The sequence below is a fragment of the Cherax quadricarinatus genome, chromosome 73 (genome assembly GCF_038502225.1).
Source record: "Cherax quadricarinatus isolate ZL_2023a chromosome 73, ASM3850222v1, whole genome shotgun sequence".
Lineage (NCBI taxonomy): Eukaryota > Metazoa > Arthropoda > Malacostraca > Decapoda > Parastacidae > Cherax > Cherax quadricarinatus.
Window position 1 is genome coordinate 5,739,354 of NC_091364.1, and position 12,500 is coordinate 5,751,853.

The following is a 12,500-nucleotide window of genomic DNA, read 5'->3' on the forward strand; positions in this document are numbered from 1 at the left end:
CGTAGCTGAAATTCACGACGTTTATAGTGTTTAGAGTAATTAATTTATGACTGACAGACGTAGACAGTTTTTGCATATACTGGGCGTTCACATGCTGACAGATTTTAATATACCTCGACCATAGAATTGATGGGGATACACCGGATATTGTCCTAGCCCGTTAGCCAGCTAGTTCGTTCGATCGCCTACCTAAATCGTCCGAGCGTTCGTTAGTTTCTCTGGTCGTTCGCTAGTTTCTTTGATCGTTTGCTAGTTTCTCTGATCGTTCGTTAGTTTCTTCTATCGTTCGTTAGTTTCTTCTATCGTTTGTTTGTTCCTCCGATCATTCAATCGCTCCTTCGAGGGTTCGTTAATTCTTCCGATCTTTCGTTAGTTCTTACGATCATTCGTTTGTTTCTCCGATTGTTCATTAGTTCTTCTAATCCTTCGTTAACAACTCCGGTCGTTCGTTTGTTCCAAGTTGGTTTGCTCTAGGAGAATTTATGGTGTCTCCAATTTAAGAAAGAATTGATTTTGATTTGATTGTGTGGTAATCAGTAGAGTTAATGGGGGGTTATAGCAGCAACATCTGTCAACGATGAACGCTCAAAATATAACCAGATTAGGTATGTGCTTATTTAATTTCTCCGTTGATCCTTGAATGAATGCATGTCAGCGCCACCTGTTGTCTTCAAGTGTTACTACCTTCAGGGGCTCGCCTCGGGGATTAGGAATTCACTACTTTTCTTTCTTTTCTTAGATTCTTGTTTATTTTTGCCCGAGGAGGATAACCGGTCACTTCACCTCCATATCCCACCTGGCACCTGTAAGTATCTGATGCTGTATGAGCTCCCATCTCATCCTATCTGAATAACTGTCTGCTCAATGATCTCTTCTGAGATCATTGTTTGAGGAGGTAGATCATGGTAATGAATTTGATATTGTGTATATGGACTTCATTAGGGCTTTCGATAGAGTTCCACACCAGAGGCTATTGAGGAAACTTAAGGCACACTGAATAGGAGGTGAATTTTTTTCCTGGGTAGAGGCATGGCTGACAAATAGGCAGCAGAGAGTTTGCATAAATGGGGAGAAATCAGAATGGGGGCACGCCACAAGCGGTGTTCCTCAGGGGTCAGTGTTGGGCCCGTTGTTGTTCACAATTTACATAAACGACATAGATGAGGGAATAAATAGCGACATAAGCAAATTTGCTGATAACACCAAAATAGGCCGTCCAATTCATTCTAATGAGGACACTAGAGCACTCCAGGATGATATGAATAGACTGATGCAATGGTCTGAGAAGTGGCAGATGCAGTTTAATATTGACAAATGCAAAGTTCTAAATGTTGGACAGGTAAATAACCATGCCACATATAAACTAAATAATGTAGATCTTAATACTACTGCTTGCGAAAAGGATTTAGGAGTTCTGGTTAGCAGTAATCTAAAACCAAGAAAACAGTGCATTAGTGTTCGCAATAAAGCTAACAGAATTCTTGGCTTCATATCTAGAAGTATAAATAATAGAAGTCCTCAGGTTGTTCTTCAACTCTATATATCCTTGGTTAGGCCTCATTTAGACTATGCTGCTCAGTTCTGGTCACCGTATTACAGAATGGATATAAATGCTCTGGAAAACGTACAGAGGAGGATGACAAAGATGATCCCATGTATCAGAAATCTTCCTTATGTGGATAGACTGAGGGCACTGAATCTGCACTCTCTTGAAAGGCGTAGAATTAGGGGGGATATGATCGAGGTGTATAAATGGAAAACAGGAATAAATAAAGAGGATGTGAATAGCGTGCTGAAAATTTCCAGCCAAGACAGGACTCGCAACAGTGGTTTCAAGTTGGAAAAATTCAGATTCAGGAAGGATATAGGAAAGCACTGGTTTGGTAATAGAGTTGTGAATGAGTGGAACAAACTCCCGAATACAGTTATTCGGGCTAAAACATTGTGTAGTTTTCAAAATAGGTTAGATAAATACATGAGTGGGTGTGAGTTGGACCTACCTAGCTTGTGCTGCTGGGTCTGGCGCCGTGCTCCTTCCGTGAGTGAAGGTGATCAGACTGGGTGGGTCATTGGGCTAATCCGGGGGGTTGGGTCATTGGGTTAATCCGGGGGGGGGGGACATGGACCTGCTCCGCATGGGTCAGTAGGCCTGTTTCAGTGTTCCTTCTTTCTTATGTTCTTATGTTCAAATGTAGGACATGAATTGAGTCTATTATTTAGCATTTACATTTTTACCTGGAGAAAAGTATGTGTGGTCAGCAGATCGTATCAAAATTGACTCAGGTGGTGATGTGGGCCGCCACTCAGAATAACACCCACTCTTGTTATAGTAACTTTGATCTTACGGTAGAGTCTTCTTAGAAATACTGATTACTGTTCTTCAACGTTTTAAAGTATACCATAACATTTTCAGTACGTTAACCTACATACAACCATAATTTTTAAAGGGGTGAAGGGGTAAGCCAGTGGAAGGCCTCGGTCAGATAACCAAAAGCTCCAACGGTGGGTCATCTGGCTAAGACCGGCCTCAGGAAACACTTGTAGTATTTCCTGACAAACCTTACCTAACCTAAATACGTTAAATCTTTCAATAAGTTTATGTCTTCAGTAAGTTATGGCTTTTAAAATATTATCTTTTTTATTGCATCAACATTTTCAATATGTTAAGGTTTTCTCGCTGTAATCTTTTCATATGGCAACATTTTTTTTAATGCATAAATGTTTGATAGAGCAAACAATAGAACATTATTCAGTTCAGTTGTGAAGTTTGCTGGAAGTAAAACATCATTAAGTCGCCGGTGCTCAGCGCTATAAAACTCAAGGTTAAGGACCCTCCTGACTTAATGACTGACTCTAATTCTTAGGCATTTTCATAGGGTCGTTTCCACCCTCCAGATAATTGTAATTTCGACCTTGTGAAAGAAACATTCCAAACAAACAGCCTTGGACTAGTTCTTTTGAGCTTAAAATTCGGTATACAGTAGGAGAGTTTGAGTTCAGAGTAACATGCAGACTTATATATTCAAGGGGTTTAAATCCTATCTACTACACGAGGGTCATTAAGGCTGCATATCACTTGTACACCACCATTCAAGAATACTTTAATACCTTAAAAATGGATTAAATTAAACTATGTGTATATACATTAAGAGACAGGCTTCTCTGTATATATCCTGAGCTTAGCAATAAAGACAATTATGTGTATACAGGAGATAATTATAGTTCAACAAGCACTGTGTATTTCAACTTGAAAAAGAGATGTGTAGTGTATTTTAACTTAAAATCCTTTTAACAATTTTTTTAGTATCCCTTTTTTTATGGAGAGGTTATTTTTATATGTGGAAGTTATTAGACAGTAAAGAACAGCTTTACTAACAGTAATTTTTTGTTCAATGTCACAGATTCTGTTTCTGTTTACTTATTTATAAATCTGTGAAACATTTTGCAGACGTAAAGTATTAAATTCTTTGCCGTGAATCAACCCGTTCGGGCTGTGAGAAAACAGAGGACTCACACAGAAAAACAATAACAACTCTACACGAGTAGAAGAACTCTTGTTATTCTCGTAGGATTCAGCGGAAATCCCCAGGGAAGGATTTGAAGAGGGCGCAAAGAGTGTATTCCCTAAGGATTCCCAAGACGTCTTCAACATATATAATGTTGATTCCTGCCGTGATTCCTGTGAGGATTGTTGCTTAGGCAGCCCTTCGGATGTACCGTGCCAAAGTTCGTTCCTTACTGTATCTTGAAATAGTCTGAATTTAGAGGACGACGACGATGGTGCTATAGAAATGGATAAGTTGGAAAAACCACAAACTCGAAACAAGCTAAGCTACAGGTGTTTAGTTCATTTATTTCTAGGAAAACCTAGGTGGTGGTAGTGGTGGGTTAAGGAAATATGAAAGACATAAATGTCTCCTCAATGACTAAGTGTCGAGTGATGATCCGTAACTGGTTAAGTATCTGATAGATAACCGGAGGCTAAGTAGCTGTGGGATGCTTTCTGTAAAATGGCATTTGGGTTGTAGTTCGTGGCCTCTACAAATTTCTAAAGTTACAGTATGTGGCTGGTATGAAAGTATACTATTAAACTGAGAGCTTGCTTAGTGTGGCGTCGGCCACACTGTAGTAATAACAGTAGTTTGTGGTATATCTATGCTCTACATCTTTGTGTATTAAATATCCATAGTTTTCTCATTACGATGTATTTGTAGGAGAATCTTCTACTTTACTATCGTGACCTCATCTTCCCAGACAGGAACAGTGGCTGTTGTTTAAACAGTGAATTTCGCAGTTACGTCTTTCCCAGGTACTCGCATGCGATCACGCTAACACAAACACACTTCTTGCTTACCTTCCTCGAAGGTGATGTATTCCAAACAAAGAAAATGAGAGAAATTTAAGAGACGAGGTCAGTGTCCTCCTGACACTGTTGCCTGGGACACGCACATCTCGCTCTGCCTGTCTCTCTTGACTGTCTTCTGTCTTATTCTTCTGTCTGCCTGTCTTGTCTTTCTGTGCATATGTCTGTGTCTCTTTCTAAAAATTATCAATTTCTACGATTTTTTTCCTTGGCCAGTATGACTCTTAGTAGCATTTCCTAACAAGAGAACATCTCTAAATATTATAAATAAATGTCTCACCTTAAGAACATACCGCGTCTTAAAATTAAAGGCAGACGGGGAATGCCAGGCTTACTGAAACACCTGCATCGATTCAGTACTTAAGGTGAGACGAGCGCACCTACGCCACACTTTTAGTTGTCACTGGTAATGACATGTCCAGATTCATAGTAACTTGGTTTCTTATGGTACGCTGGTCGAACTAAAGCCAGTGTTGTTGACCTGAATTACATAGTTTTTAACCTTTCTGGCATTTTCAGTTTTTGAAATGGGAACAGTCTTCAATTTTGACGTGTCAATAATATTGTTTATTTTGATTGAGATGCAGGATGTTTAATGAGAAATGAATCATTGGTATTATTCCGCAACGGCTGTTACTTATCTATTAGCTATGAAATGTTTGGGTTTCTTACATATCTTGTGAGAATTATGTTTGAGAGGGGGAGTGTGTTTAGTGATTCTTCACGATATATATTGTTGATCAAATGTAATCTATGACGGGGTCATACTGCATTGTTTATTACGCCTCTGCTAATGCGTTCTTCAAGCAACAATAATTTACACCTCTCTCTCTCTGTCTGTCTGTCTCTGTATGTCTCCCCCCCCCCTGTAACAAGAGATCTATTTTACAGGGACTTACAAGCTAGTCAACTATGTGAGGCTAACAATAACAACATACAAGCACACCCCATGTGTGTGAGAGAGAGAGTCAGCCTCCTAAATCACCATCAAGTACAAAGGTAAACATCCCGCTCATAAATCTCCTTAATATCCTTCATTTTTTCAATCCCTGAATCCCGAGAGAGGATTAATAGAAGCCAAATGGGAATTTATCAGCCAATTACGAGCTGAGATTTAAATGAAACGTGTTAGTTATGTACTGTTTCTTACGTCTGATTTGAGCTGGGTGGGTGAGTGTCAGCTGGGTGGGTGAGTGTCAGCTGGGTAGTCTAGTGTCAGATGGAAGGTGACTTATTGCCTAACCCTCCAGGATTCGATACCTTGTCCCCCAAGAAACACATCGGTGAGTAAGAGAGCGCACGGCCTCGCATAATGCGCGCACGCACGCACGCACGCACACACACACACACACACACACACACACACACACACACACACACACACACACACACACACACACACACACACACACACACACACACACACACGCGCGCGCGCGCGCGTATAACAGGAAGGGCACTGCAATGGATCAGAGAATACCTGACAGGGAGGCAACAACGAGTCATGGTACGTGATGAGGTATTACAGTGGGCGCCTGTGACGAGCGGGGTCCCACAGAGGCCCGTCCTAGGACCAGTGCTATTTTTGATACATGTGAATGACACGATGAAAGGGATAGACTCTGAAGTGTCCCTGTTCGCAGATGATGTGAAGTTAATGAGAAGAATTAAATCAGATGAGGATCAGGCAGGACTACAAAGAGACCTGAACAGGCTGGACACGTGGTTCAGCCCTGCCAAATGCAGAGTCATGAAAATTGGGGAAGGGCAAAGACGACCGCAGACAGAGTATAGGCTAGGTGGACAAAGACTGCAAATCTCACTCAAGGAGAAAGATCTTGGGGTGACCATAACACCGAGCACGTCTCCGGAGGCACACATCAACCAGATAACTGCTGCAGCATATGGGCGCCTGGCAAACCTGAGAATAGCATTCCGATACCTTCGTAAGGATTCGTTCAAGACGTACACTGTGTACGTCAGGCCCATACTGGAGTATGCAGCACCAGTTTGGAACCTACACATGGTCAAGCACATCAAGAAATTAAAGAAAGTACAAAGGTTTGCAACAAGGCTAGTTCCGGAGCTCAGGGGAATGTCCTGTGAAGCAAGGTTGAGGGAAATCGGACTGACGACACTGGAGGACAAGAGGGTCAGGGGAGACATGATAACGACTTACAAAATACTGCGTGGAATAGATAAGGTGCACAGAGACAGGATGTCCCAGAGAAGGGACGCAGAAACAAGGGGTCATAATTGTAAACTGAAGACTCAGACGAGTCACAGGGATGTTAGGAAGTATTTCTTCAGTCATAGAGTCGTCAAGAAGTGGAATAGCCTAGCAAGTGATGTAGTGGAGGTAGGAACCATACATAGCTTTAAGACGAAGTACGACAAAGCTCAGGGAGCAGAGAGAGGACCTAGTAGCGATCAGTGAAGAGGCGGGGCCAGGAGCTGAGTCTCGACTCCTGCAACCACAATTAAGTGAGCGCGCACACACACACACCCCCACACACACACACACACACACACACACACACACACACACACACACACACACACACACACTCACACACACACACACACACACACACATACACACATATACACACATACACACATACACACATACACACATACACACATACACACAGACACACATACACACACACACACATACACACATACACACATACACACATACACACATGCACACATGCACACATACACACACACACACACACACACACACACACACACACACACACACACACATACACACACACACACACACACACACACACACACACACACAACAGGCCTAGTGTCTAATCGACATGTGCCTAAGACAAAATGGTAACTAACTAACACACACAGGGAAGGCACTACAATGGATCAGGGAATACTTGTCAGGAAGACAGCAGCGAGTCATTGTACGTGGCGAGGTGTCAGAGTGGGCACCTGTGACCAGCGGAGTCCCACAGGGGTCAGTCCTAGGACCAGTGCTGTTTCTGGTATTTGTGAACGACATGACGGAAGGAATAGACTCTGAGGTGTCCCTGTTTGCAGATGACGTGAAGTTGATGAGAAGAATTCACTCGATCGAAGACCAGGCAGAACTACAAAGGGATCTGGACAGGCTGCAGACCTGGTCCAGCAATTGGCTCCTGGAGTTCAATCCCACCAAGTGCAAAGTCATGAAGATTGGGGAAGGGCAAAGAAGACCGCAGACGGAGTACAGTCAAGGGGGCCAGAGACTACAAACCTCACTCAAGGAAAAAGATCTTGGGGTGAGTATAACACCAGGCAAATCTCCTGAAGCGCACGTCAACCAAATAACGGCTGCAGCATATGGGCACCTAGCAAACCTCAGAACAGCATTCCGACATCTTAATAAGGAATCGTTCAGGACCCTGTACACCGTGTACGTTAGGCCCATATTGGAGTATGCGGCACCAGTTTGGAACCCACACCTAGCCAAGCACGTAAAGAAACTAGAGAAAGTGCAAAGGTTTGCAACAAGACTAGTCCCAGAGCTAAGAGGTATGTCCTACGAGGAGAGGTTAACGGAAATCAACCTGACGACACTGGATGACAGGAGAGATAGGGGGGACATGATAACGACATACAAAATACTGAGAGGAATTGACAAGGTGGACAAAGACAGGATGTTCCAGAGATTGGACACAGTAACAAGGGGACACAGTTGGAAGTTGAAGACAGATGAATCACAGGGATGTTAGGAAGTATTTCTTCAGCCACATAGTAGTCAGTAAGTGGAATAGTTTGGGAAGTGATGTAGTTTAGGCAGGATCCATACATAGCTTTAAGCAGAGGTATGATAAAGCTCAAGGTTCAGGGAGAGTGACCTAGTAGCGATCAGTGAAGAGGCGGGGCCAGGAGCTTGGACTCGACGCCTGCAACCTCAACTAGGTGAGTACACACACAGTATTGTCTCAAAGTTCAACCAACATGGAGTATAACTGACAGAATCCAGGGGTATGTTGAAGTGAGGGAGTTGATTGGTCGCTAGATATAGCGCTATCTTCTGACTAGTCCACTGACTAGTCTACTGACTAGTCCACTGACTAGTCCACTGATTAGGGTGGTGTGTGCTTGGTGGTGGGTCCTGGCTGGATTTTATTAAGCATAAAGTTGCTAATTAACTCTTGCCATGAAGTGCCTTAAATAGTCTGTTATCGCTACTAGTACTTCTACTATTACTGCTACCGATGCTTCTACTATTACTGCTACCGATGCTTCTACTATTACTGCTACCGATGCTTCTACTATTACTGCTACCGATGCTTCTACTATTACTGCTACCGATGCTTCTACTATTACTGCTACCGATGCTTCTACTATTACTGCTACCGATGCTTCTACTATTACTGCTACCGATGCTTCTATTATTACTGCTACCGATGCTTCTACTATTACTGCTACCGATGCTTCTACTATTACTGCTACCGATGCTTCTACTATTACTCCTACTAGTTGTTCTACTGTTCCAATATTTGCCATTTGCGCGTTGATTTATACACACACATTATATATATATATATATATATATATATATATATATATATATATATATATATATATATATATATATAGTGTGTGTGTGTATCTGTAACTCGCAAATATCTTTTTTTGGTTTTGGAGAAAATTTTATCCAAAAAATGTACGTTAAGATCTTAATTACGGCCTATAAATCATGGGTTGTTGCGTGAGGAGGGAGGGAGGAAGGAAGGGAGGTAGAGAGAGAGATTAAGGGAGAGGGATAATGAGAGTAAAAGAGGGAAGAGACATAGGGAGTAAGAAAGGGTGAATGGTAGAAGAGTGGAAGGAGAGAATTTTAAGTTTAATTTCCATGGCTCCTGTTAAACATTCGCTTACACATTTCAGCACATTAGAATGTCCTTCACACTTTTCCGGAAGTTGCACAATAACCTGTTAGTAGAGTGTGTGGAGAGCCCTGTGCTTTACTTTTACACCCCAAACTGTCCAGAACTATTAAGGTGTCCCGTAGCTCGATTGGTAGCACACTCAGCTCACACACTGAGTATTCGTGGTTCGATCCACGGTACAAGTGGAAACATTGGGCGCGCTTCCTTAACAAACCTACTGTACGTGTTCACCTAGCAGCAAGTAGGTACTTAGGTGTTAGTTGACTGGTGTTGGTTGCATCCTGGGGCACAAGATGAAAGCTAAGTTGCCCGAAATGCTGTGAATAACCAGGGGTTTTGTATACAGTGTGTCGCTGTTGTCTGCTATGGTCGTGTACGTTGTATTATATACTTGAAGATTATTATTAAATTTTATTATTTTAAGTATAAGGTTGGTAGGTGTGATATCAAGGAGGACAGCTTCGATACAGACTGTAAGATCTGTTAGACAGCTTCGATACAGACTGTAAGATCTGTTAGACAGCTTCGATACAGACTGTAAGATCTGTTAGACAGCTTAGATACAGGCTGTAACATCTGTTAGACAGCTTAGATACAGGCTGTAACATCTGTTAGACAGCTTCGATACAGGGTGTAACATCTGTTAGACAGCTTCGATACAGGCTGTAAGATCTGTTAGACAGCTTCGATACAGACTGTAAGATCTGTTAGACAGCTTCGATACAGACTGTAAGATCTGTTAGACAGCTTAGATACAGGCTGTAACATCTGTTAGACAGCTTAGATACAGGCTGTAACATCTGTTAGACAGCTTCGATACAGACTGTAAGATCTGTTAGACAGCTTAGATACAGGCTGTAAGATCTGTTAGACAGCTTAGATACAGACTGTAAGATCTGTTAGACAGCTTCGATACAGACTGTAAGATCTGTTAGACAGCTTCGATACAGACTGTAAGATCTGTTAGACAGCTTCGATACAGACTGTAAGATCTGTTAGACAGCTTCGATACAGGCTGTAAGATCTGTTAGACAGCTTAGATACAGGCTGTAAGATCTGTTAGACAGCTTCGATACAGGCTGTAAGATCTGTTAGACAGCTTAGATACAGGCTGTAACATCTGTTAGACAGCTTAGATAGAGGCTGTAACATCTGTTAGACAGCTTAGATACAGGCTGTAACATCTGTTAGACAGCTTCGATACAGACTGTAAGATCTGTTAGACAGCTTCGATACAGACTGTAAGATCTGTTAGACAGCTTCGATACAGGCTGTAAGATCTGTTAGACAGCTTAGATACAGGCTGTAACATCTGTTAGACAGCTTAGATACAGGCTGTAACATCTGTTAGACAGCTTAGATACAGGCTGTAACATCTGTTAGACAGCTTCGATACAGACTGTAAGATCTGTTAGACAGCTTAGATACAGACTGTAAGATCTGTTAGACAGCTTAGATACAGGCTGTAAGATCTGTTAGACAGCTTCGATACAGGCTGTAAGATCTGTTAGACAGCTTAGATACAGGCTGTAACATCTGTTAGAGAGCTTAGATACAGGCTGTAACATCTGTTAGACAGCTTAGATATAGGCTGTAACATCTGTTAGACAGCTTAGATACAGGCTGTAACATCTGTTGGACAGCTTAGATACAGGCTGCAACATCTGTTAGACAGCTTAGATACAGGCTGTAACATCTGTTAGACAGCTTAGATACAGGCTGTAAGATCTGTTAGACAGCTTAGATACAGGCTGTAAGATCTGTTAGACAGCTTAGATACAGGCTGTAAGATCTGTTAGACAGCTTAGATACAGGCTGTAAGATCTGTTAGACAGCTTAGATACAGACTGTAAGATCTGTTAGACAGCTTAGATACAGGCTGTAAGATCTGTTAGACAGCTTAGATGCAGGCTGTAAGATCTGTTAGATAGCTTAGATACAGACTGTAAGATCTGTTAGACAGCTTAGATACAGGCTGTAAGATCTGTTAGACAGCCTAGATACAGGCTGTAACATCTGTTAGATAGCTTAGATACAGACTGTAAGATCTGTTAGACAGCTTAGATACAGACTGTAAGATCTGTTAGACAGCTTAGATACAGACTGTAAGATCTGTTAGACAGCTTAGATACAGGCTGTAAGATCTGTTAGACAGCTTAGATACAGGCTGTAACATCTGTTAGACAGCTTAGGTACAGGCTGTAACATCTGTTAGGTAGCTTAGATAGAGACTGTAAGATCTGTTAGACAGCTTAGATACAGACTGTAAGATCTGTTAGACAGCTTAGATACAGGCTGTAAGATCTGTTAGACAGCTTAGATACAGGCTGTAAGATCTGTTAGACAGCTTAGATACAGACTGTAACATCTGTTAGATAGCTTCGATACAGACTGTAAGATCTGTTAGACAGCATAATTACAGGCTGTAAGATCTGCTAGATAGCTTAGATACAGACTGTAAGATCTTAGATAGCTTAGATACAGACTGTAAGATGTTAGATAGCTTAGATACAGACTGTCAGATCTGTTAGATAGCTTCGATACAGACTGTAAGATGTTAGATAGCTTAGATACAGACTGTAAGATCTTAGATAGCTTAGATACAGACTGTAAGATGTTAGATAGCTTCGATACAGACTGTACGATCTGTTTAAGTTTTATGTGCATCCCGCTGTATCTCTGTATCAACACACGTATTTGAACCAGGAACTTATATTTTGCTCTTAGTTTTAAAGCGAACTAGATCAAACTTGAAACTTTTGTCTTGTGTTTTGTTTCCCTCTGTGGTGGTTGTGTTTGTGTGGTAGTGATGGTGGTGTTTCAGTGATGGTGATGTTTGTGGTGGTGATTGTGTGATGTGTGTTGTGATGTTTGCTGTGGTAATGTTTGTGTGATAGTGACGTTTCTGTGGTGAGGTGTCTGTGGTCGTGATTGTGCGATTGTGATGACTGAGATTTTTGCGTGGTTGAAGGTGGTGTTTGTAATGGTAAAATAACGCTCACTGTGTTTGCACACTGTCTATACCGTGAAATATAAGGTAAACCAAACATAAACAATGGCGTGCTGTAGAGTACATCTGACAGTCAATGTTTGTATAAATTGATTGCCAAAAAATGTAATATTATTTTGTAATGTCTCTTAATCTCTCCAATTCCGTGAAAATATTAAATTATATATGCAAAGTCCGTGAAATCTGCTCGTGTAAGATATAAATCTGTTAAATAATT

At 41.6% G+C, this 12,500-nt stretch overlaps 1 protein-coding gene across 4 annotated transcripts in view; it reads left to right on the plus strand.

Moving 5' to 3' along the window:
* Positions 1–12,500, plus strand: part of LOC128701183 (uncharacterized) — a 277,363-nt gene that overhangs the window by 160,856 nt on the left and 104,007 nt on the right. Inside the window, exon 1 of one of the 4 annotated variants that reach the window (XM_070100574.1) lies at positions 759–805. The exons of 2 other annotated variants lie outside the window; for them this stretch is intronic. The gene's annotated coding sequence lies outside the window, so the exon portion shown is untranslated. Of the gene's footprint in view, positions 1–758; positions 806–5,254; positions 5,363–12,500 lie in introns of those variants that run through there. One more of the 4 variants, XM_070100573.1, reaches the window with a different exon arrangement.